At 32.6% G+C, this 9,053-nt stretch overlaps 1 long non-coding RNA gene across 1 annotated transcript; it reads right to left on the bottom strand.

Annotated features, from left to right (window-relative positions):
- Window positions 1-561: 561 nt before the first annotated feature.
- Window positions 562-4,829, bottom strand: LOC134683620 (uncharacterized). The gene is made up of 3 exons (XR_010101065.1): window positions 4,695-4,829; window positions 2,091-2,189; window positions 562-1,082 (listed from the first exon to the last, which is right to left on the bottom strand). It is a non-coding gene; the product is annotated as an uncharacterized LOC134683620 (long non-coding RNA).
- Between the last annotated feature and the right edge of the window lie 4,224 nt (window positions 4,830-9,053).

Here is a 9,053-nt window from a genome sequence, read left to right as displayed (position 1 = left end):
TCCTTAAAATGGTAGGTCAAATCCATTGAAACTCGAGGAAATTCTATTTCCTTAGAGGAAATTCTTTTTCCTTAGAGGAAATTCTTTTTCCTTTGAGGAAATTTGCAGCTTCAAATTTTCCTTCGAGGAAATTTGCAGCTTTAAATTTTCCTTTGAGGAAATACTTTTTCCTGTGAGGAAATTTGTAGCTTCAAATTTTCCTTGGAGGAAATACTTTTTCCTGTGAGGAAATTTTTGACAAACACTTTTCCTTGGAGGAAAATTCAAGACAACAAATTTCCTCTGAGGAAATCATTGTTCTTCAAATTTCCTCTAGGGAAATTTCTGAACATCAAATTTCCCTTAAGGAAATGTTTTTCCTCTATGATTACAGTACAAACAGTATTCATATATTTTCTCCTAGACTGAATTATTGATAAAAAAGATAATTAAAACTTTATTACTGTAATACAAATTTTCATGGTGAGTATTTAACATACAAAAGCAAAAGGCTGACTGTTTAGCATGTTTAAGACAATACAATAATCTGATAATAAGCATTTGTGATGTTATTAATATTGTGCTCATATTTGAATATTAAATAAAATAAATACTTTTCATGTCAAATTAACTTGTCTTCTGTTACAGCTGCTGTGTATTCGACCCCCTACATAACAGTTCAGTGCATAAATAATTCAATCCACAAGACATCTTCCTTCAATTTGTTGAATAAGTTTTGGCAACATGTTCTTCAAACATCTTCTTTGTATATTTGAAATGATTGGATAAAGCAGGTGTTTATTTCGACAACAAACATGACAAAGATACTATTATTTTTCTTAATTTCTCCATAATCCATCAGTGAATATGAATGTAGGTTGTTACATTTTACACAATTGTGTTCTTTGATAGTACTCCATTTTGTTTATAGCAATTTTGTAGGATTTTTTTCTATTTCTTTTTCCAGAAAAACACACTGTTGAGTTCATTTCACATCAGTAATCCAATTAGCACATTATGTAGAAAAGTATTAACAATTAAAATTCCTCTTCAGTATAGACCTGCAGGACCTGTTGATGATCATAAAAACCAAGATATCTGACCTATAAATACACAAAATAAAAATAAAATGTTATAAATTGAGAAAAAAACAGCAATATAAATAAGCTTATTTTATCATGTTTTAATGAACATTTTGAGAAACTTTCATTTGATATTCTTACTTGTCATGCTTATGAGTTATCTTATTTCAGTGCTTTGTGTCCAAGATTTAATATTCTTTGTTTAGTGCCTTGCAGTGATATTTAAAGTTGAGCCACTTGCAATAGTTGTTATAGAATGTTCATATGTTGTGTTAATAATTGAACCACTGTCCTATATTATGGTCAGGTTAAGTGCTCACAGACATGAGGCCTGCCTAAATTAATATATTGTTTGTTTCACTAATCCCTATTCTGACAAGCCAGGTGTGGGTAGGTAGGTAGGTAAATAATTTTATTTTTCCCAAAAGCCTGAATATTATCGGATGATCCGGCAAGCCCGAAAAATCAGAAATGAATAAAATAATATTTGGCTTAGTTTTGACAATAAAATTTTATGAGTAGGGCCATTTTTACAGGGTCGGTCGGGTTTGGAGAAACAAACAATATTTTATATAAGGCCTGATTTTTTTTTTATTAATAGTTATTGCCTTTGAACATGTTGAACTAAATTGGATTGTTTAAATCTTTATATGTTGAGATCTTTAATGAATGACCTATAAAGGAAGTGTTTTCTCATTATTGAAGGCAGGCAGGCCCATGATTGGCCTTTAATTTCTTGCATCCGCTTCATTGAACTCTGGTGGATAAGTCACTCATTTACCATACCATATTTTCTTATTTTTATATGAGTCATCATTCAAAGGCAATTTCTTTTATTACTGTAATTCAGAAATTATTCGAACTTTTTAGTAATGTGAATAATGTGACTGGGTGAGTATCGCAAAAATAAGAAATCATATTTTGATAACAGAAACATATATAGATCTTTATGCAGATTTTTTTTGTAATCACAATAAGTTGTCCATTCCCTGAAAAATCTGAATTTACAGTATATAGAAGTGGTCTTACCATTTAAGCCTAAGGCTTGTTGTATTCTGTTTATCTTGTTTTGCGCTCATTTCAATTGTAACTGTTTATATTTTTCATTATTTTTCTATATTTCTTGTCCTATAAAACATAAAAAGGGTAAAAACTATTATTAAACATCAGTTTGTGTTTTTCTTTATATGCAGTTATATTTAAAAAGAATGGAGTATTTGTGCTATTTCATTTCATAAACTTTTTGCCAGTCATGACTTTCAAAGACTTTCACCCTGGTCAATAGTTTAAAAAACAAACATTCCCATACTTTTTCTTTGTGTGCGTACTAATTTTTCATAAATTTGACAAAAAAAGACATGGTGATTCAACTATTCTTCTATAATTTGTTTCGCTTGACTACGTTAAACTCTGAAATATTGTTAACAGTATAATCTGTATGTGTCTCACTCGTAAAAATTTCAAATTAATATATATATATAAATAACCAATAAAAATGCTATGCATGGCTCAGCTTGATACAAACATACAGGTTGAAACCAGAACAGTTTGGGCAAGTATGGACACAACATTCAAGCTCGATACAACTCTGAATTTTAAATTTTTATTGTATTCAATAGTTGATGCAGCATAGGTTTCTGACACAGAATGAATGTGGTCCAAGTACTTAAAAAAAATTAATTGACAATTAACCTCTAAAATGGCCCAATTTTCAAAATCTCAATACATGGTTAGATGCAGCATATCAACATGATCAAAGAACCCCAATAATTCATTTTTTTATGAAATCAAATAAAGTTAACTTTTGGACCCTTTAGAACTCAATGTGGACCAATTTGATAACGACCAAAATATAAAAAATCTTAATGAATGGTTAGATTCAGCATATCATAGAGCCCCATATAATCAATTTTTGTTGAAATCAAACAAAGTAAAATTTTGGACCCCGATTTGGACCAACTTGAAATTTGGGTCCATAATAGAAAAATCTAAGTAAATATTCAGATTCAGCATATTAATCTGAACACCAAGAATTTAAATATTGTTAAAATCAAAATAAGTTTAATTTTGGACCCTTTGGACCTTAAGGTAGACAAATTTAAACAGGACCATAAAACTAGGAATCTAAATACACAGTTAGATTTGGCATATATCAAAGAACTCCAATAAATCAATTTTCTATAAAATCAAACAAAGTTTAATATTGGCCCCTTTTGGCCCCTAATTCATGTAATTCCTAAACTCTGAACAAAAACTCTGGTCACAAACCTTGTGTTTGAATTTCACAGATTTCTATCAACTTGTACTAAAGTAATTAAGCGGAAACTAAATGTCCTGGGACAACGACGACTACATGATAAAATTGAGAATGGAAAAAGGGAATGTGTCAAAGAGACAACAACCTGACCATAGATTTGAGGGTTGGAATCCTTTTCTTTTACCGACCAATGCATTTGAATGGGAGATATAGTTGGAACCCCTCTTTACTCATGGTTGGGACCCCCCTTTGAAAATGGCTGGATCCCCCCCTGAGAAGCATTATAGAAAAATCTATAAGCTTTAACTCAAAATAAGGATCATTTTATTTTTAAAGGGCAGGCACGGATCCAGAGGGGGGTTCAAGGGATTGGAACCCCCCTTTTTTTGGATTATCAATGCATTTGAATGGGGACATGTAATTGGACCCCCCCTTCCCCTTTTGTCCTGGGTTAGAATCCCACCCCCCACCCTTTTTAAAATGACTGGATCCGCCCCTTAAGGGTCTATAATTAAGTTTGACCACATCAGACATACTACTTTATCAAAAATAAATGCCACATTTCATCCAATTTAATTTCATCCCTTACTTGCTAATTCATCCATAATATTTTAAGAAATATAAATTTGGGAGTAGTATGATTTTAATTTGCAAGTTATTAACTATCCAAACTAGAGACCTAATCATGCTAATAGAGTAGATATACTTGACTTATTTAAATCAAACTTGGGGTGACTGGGAACAAAGATTTAAGGGAATAGATGACAGTTTACCTACAATGACCTAGTTTCATAGCAATAGCATATATTAATAAAGACTACATGGTCACTCTTATGTTTAAATTTTGGGTGTTAATTTTTTAATGTTTAAAGCTAACAATTTCAACTACATACAAGTATCAAGATTTGATCCTACATTATTTAAATATTGAAAAAAAATAGCTTTTTAAATTTGGATCTATACATGCTATATATAATTGTGTATGTCACATGGATGTATTTAAATGTAAAGCATCTGAAAAATCATTAGCCGTCTCATATTAATTTCAGTTCTTCAAAAGGCAAATTTGAGCTTATGCTGAAAATAGAGATTTCTTATTAAGGAGAAATCCCTGCCCCCCTTTTTGTGTGAAAATTTTTGTTGATTAAATAAACCCCCCCCCAAATGAAAAGTTCTGGATCCGCCCGTCAACCTTTCACTAAGGTCATTGGTGAAGACTTGTCACACAAAATAAATGATACCAAATGTTCATATGAATATGTTTTTAGCCAGTGTACTGTGTAGGTGTAAGTCAGTCAGGAGGCAACCATTTGATTTGTAGGGTGAAAATGTCTTGCTTGGTAAACTTGACCCCTTGTGCTATAAATAAAAATTACCAATCCATTAAAAAATCCGTGAGCCCAATCTCATCCAGTGAAATAGATTATTGTCTGTTTTCGAAGTTATATGGAAGTAAGTTAGTAGTCCAGATAATTATGACGCATTGCAAGGCATTTTTTTCTGAGGAGAAGTGTAGAATGGGGGAAGGGAACCAATAAATTGATCCGGTCCTACTAAAAAGCACCCGGGAGCGCCCGAGAGCGCCCGGGAAAAGAAAAAGCGCCCGGGGAAAAGAAAAAGCGCCCGGGGAAGGAAAATTAGCGCCCGGGGGAATAAAATAATAATATTTAATAACAATTTTTTTTTTCTTTAAAAAAATCATTGCTTGTTTTGTCCTTAATATGAATTGGGATATGTACGATGCTACATTGAAAGTGTTGTTTATATCTTTTTATAATTTAAAACTAAAACTTTGACTGTTTTAATGTCTATAAATATGCTTTTCAGGAATTTAATGCATAGTTTTGAATTAAACCAAACTCCTGCTTTTTACCCCCTTCATTTAACTACTGTACATGTATAGTGCTGATTTATTATGTGTAACTCTTTTAATTTTGATTAGATAAATATTTATCTGTGAAATTTAAGTTGTTTTTTTTACATTTTTCATTTTAATATTGTTTTTGAAAAACATATCTTTGAAGTTTCACATTTTATAAATCTTCCGCATAAACTGTGTTCTATTATTATCTGTCTTTCGAAATAGTATTCATATATTATTGTAAACTTTGAAAAATTCATACTTGTTTTAATAGTGCTTTATCATGTTTATTATAAATGTCTATTATCTGAATTTGCAAATTAATTGTCTAAAATTTAAAAAAAAAAACCATGTACATATCTTATTTCATCGACACAAAGTTGTCTCTGGCCAATAGAATATCTATACATTTTCCCCGGGCGCATTTTCTTTTCCCCCGGGCGCATTTTCTTTTCCCCCGGGCGCTATTTGTTCTTCCCCGGGCGCTTTTTCTTTTCCCCGGGCGCTTTTTCTTTTCCCCGGGCGCTTTTTCTTCACCCGCATTTTAGTAGGACCCAATTGATCGGATCCGAAATGTTCTTCCCAGTAAAGGAGCACCGATTATTTTGTAGGTAATTATTATTAGTGTCGGTGGTCTCATAAGTAAATCAGAGTGAATATTGCATGCACATTAAAACTAGCAGAGAAGAGACAATTATCAACTTGTGTTTTATTCATTTTCACGCAGTTATTTACGGTAAATCAGCTATATAGACATAGGAAGATGTGGTGTATGTATATATAACCCAAAACAGGTGTTCGGTTCTAGTATATATATAGTGGCTATAGTATATGACTTTTAAATAACAATTACCAATTATATCTGTATTCTGTGGCGGGTCGAAGGGGATGGAATCCGGGGTTGGACTCCCCTAGCTTTTTGTGAGCAATTATTCCATAAATGATAAACTCGGGAATCCTCTCAAGTTCCAATATACAAGGTGATAGGACGTTCCGTTGGAATAGGTTACCTGTGCATCAGGAAAAGTTTTAATATAGGAACCTTAAAAATATGTGAACAGGTCGGGAAAAACTCTCTTTTGACACTTAGGTATTGCACTGTTGCATTACACACCAATCAAAACGCAAACAATATGGGAAAAGATAACCTACACAATATATGAATAAGGTATACACTTTTGAAATCTAAATTATATGAAAAGGGTGGGGTAACAGAAACCCAGCGGCAATGACACCCCTTATTTAATGGAGACATGTAGTTGGAACCCCCTTTATCATGGCTAGATCCGCCCATGATTTTACATGTAAATCAAGCCCCGGGTATTTGTTGGCATAACGGTAACCACGAAAAGGGGGGGGGGGGCTAATTAAAAGCACGAGGAATTATAAATATACAATTCAACAGGGGTAGAGTGCATGGAGGAATGGGAATTAAAATTGTCTCTTCACAATGATCGAAAAAAGTATCTTGCACGTTATTTTCAAAATTTTGTCTGAAACACTCTGAATAATGAGCTTCAAGGCGAAAACAAGGCATGTGAAATACTAATAACATACACTTCTTTTTTTATACGTTGAATGGACAAACTCATAAATCCCTCAAAAAAATTGCTTGATTCATGTCATATCAAATAAATTACAGCGCGGAAAGGTAACTTTAATTTAATATCAAACCTAAATTTTTGTTATATTTTTCAATAAATTTAAAAATCTTAATTAGGCATGCGTGAGTTCCATTTCATGAAACCTACACAGATTTCTATAAAACAAATAAAAAATTATAAATACAGTTTTTCAATTCTTTCCGGCATAGATTAAAAAAATAATCTTTATACGAGTTTGGTTGAATTATTTCACTTCATTATAATGATAAATCCTTTAGTTCTTACATTTTTAATTAAAATGAATTTATCATTTTGTTATCTAACGATAAACTTTTTAAATTGAAGTGACATGGTCAGTAACCTAATTAGTTGCATGGCTGATTACCATCGTACAGGTGACCCAGTAATTTTCCATATGACAGTAGCGTGTGCCCTTGGGGTTATATCATTTATATCGGGGTGTGTATAACTTATTTTCTGGGGAACATCCTGTCCACGTGTAGTACTTAGCATATATTGCAACAGATGACATTAAACAAATTTTCTTTGTAGCATCGGAGGCAATTTCATGTTCGACCACACAAAATATTTCACAAAAAAGATATGATAAAATCAAAAGAAAAAGATAAAGAAATATTAACAAATAAAGGTGGAATTGAGTAGACGGGGATTCGTGTTTTTATGAACTTATTTTCAGGGGACAACAACAAATGACAGTTTTTAACGACCTTGTGTGACCTAAAGTTGTTGATGTTTGTGTCATTTTGGTCTTTTGTGGATAGTTGTCTCATTGGCAATCATACCACATCTTTTTTTTTAATATTGACTGGCTATATACATGATATAATATATATGGCACTTGCACGGTCGGTCCAGTGGACATATTTCATACTAGATAACTTATACAGTAATTCTTTTTATATATATGACAATAATTGTCCGATCTGATACACGTACCTATAATGTATAGAATTTTGAACAGCTTCAAATATATGGGGTCCGTAGAAACACCGCAAAGGACCTCCTTAGTGCACTAAGAACAAAAATGTGCACTAAGGACCTGATGGAATGATACAACTGTCACAAAGGATATGGCATATAGAAATAGACTTTGTAAAAGGAGAAGGTCCGGTAAGACACCTTTTAGACCCCAAAATATAGCAGTTTTACAAAATTGTTAAAAGTAAACTTTTAGTTATTTTTTTGACAGTAGAATGCTTCTGCTACATAAATATGGGCTGTTTTTGACAATACATGGCACATATATCGGGTACTAGCATCGTAAAGTCATGCTAAATGGCAAAAACCATCTGTAAAGTGACATTTTCCGGCATATTTGGTGGATTTTTCATATTTGAGCTTAAATCGGATCGTTTTTAATGACAAAATCAGAGAAAATCTTCCACATACACTAATAGAATCAAATAAAATAGACACTGAAGTGTTTCAAAAGTGGTCAAAATCTTTCGTCAGATGAACCTGAAATTTGAGGCCAGAATCGGTCCTTACCGGACCTACTCCTTTCATAATTTTAAATTATATCTTTTCTATAATGTTTTCTCGGGCGTATGACATTTGCGCCGATTTTGAAAATTTTCATTCTTTCATTTGCGCCGATTTAATTTTTTCATTTGCGCCGATTTTTTATTTGCTCCTAATTAGATTTACAGGTAAATTAATACTTGTACATGTACTATACCATTGGTAAAATTTTGTTGTAAATGTTTTTCATTCAAGTTTAAGATAATTTTGATTCATATTTTTCTGCAACTTCATTGCAACATGATGGGCATATTGCCCACTGAAACGAGCAGAGGAGACAATTCCTTAATCATCTTGAGGGCCATACATATCAGAAGGTTAGTGTCCTGAAATATAACAACATATCTTACTAATGTACCAGAAAACTGTGTAAAGCCAGGGTCACCACGGATTTTATTGTCAAAACACAGATCGAGCATAAATATGTGGCAGATGTCCGAAAGACAGAGGCTAAAGAACTACGGTTACGGTCAGGGAAAAGATCTTGAGATGTATCTTGTATGCCTTTTTCCACCTCCCCACTGTGAGCAGGGGGAAACAGTTATATACATGTTATGATTGACAATTCATAAATTTGTACAAGTGGCTAATGGAAGAGGTCTATAATGTTAAATGAAAAATAACATGACTTGGATGGAGAGTTCTCTCACTGGCACTCATATCACATCTTTCTTACATCTATTCACCTGTAATTTACCTGTAAAATAATCGGCGCAAATGACAGAAAA

Source organism: Mytilus trossulus, chromosome 9, assembly GCF_036588685.1.
Source record: "Mytilus trossulus isolate FHL-02 chromosome 9, PNRI_Mtr1.1.1.hap1, whole genome shotgun sequence".
Taxonomy (NCBI): Eukaryota; Metazoa; Mollusca; class Bivalvia; order Mytilida; family Mytilidae; genus Mytilus; species Mytilus trossulus.
This window is presented reverse-complemented; position numbering and strand designations above follow the sequence as displayed.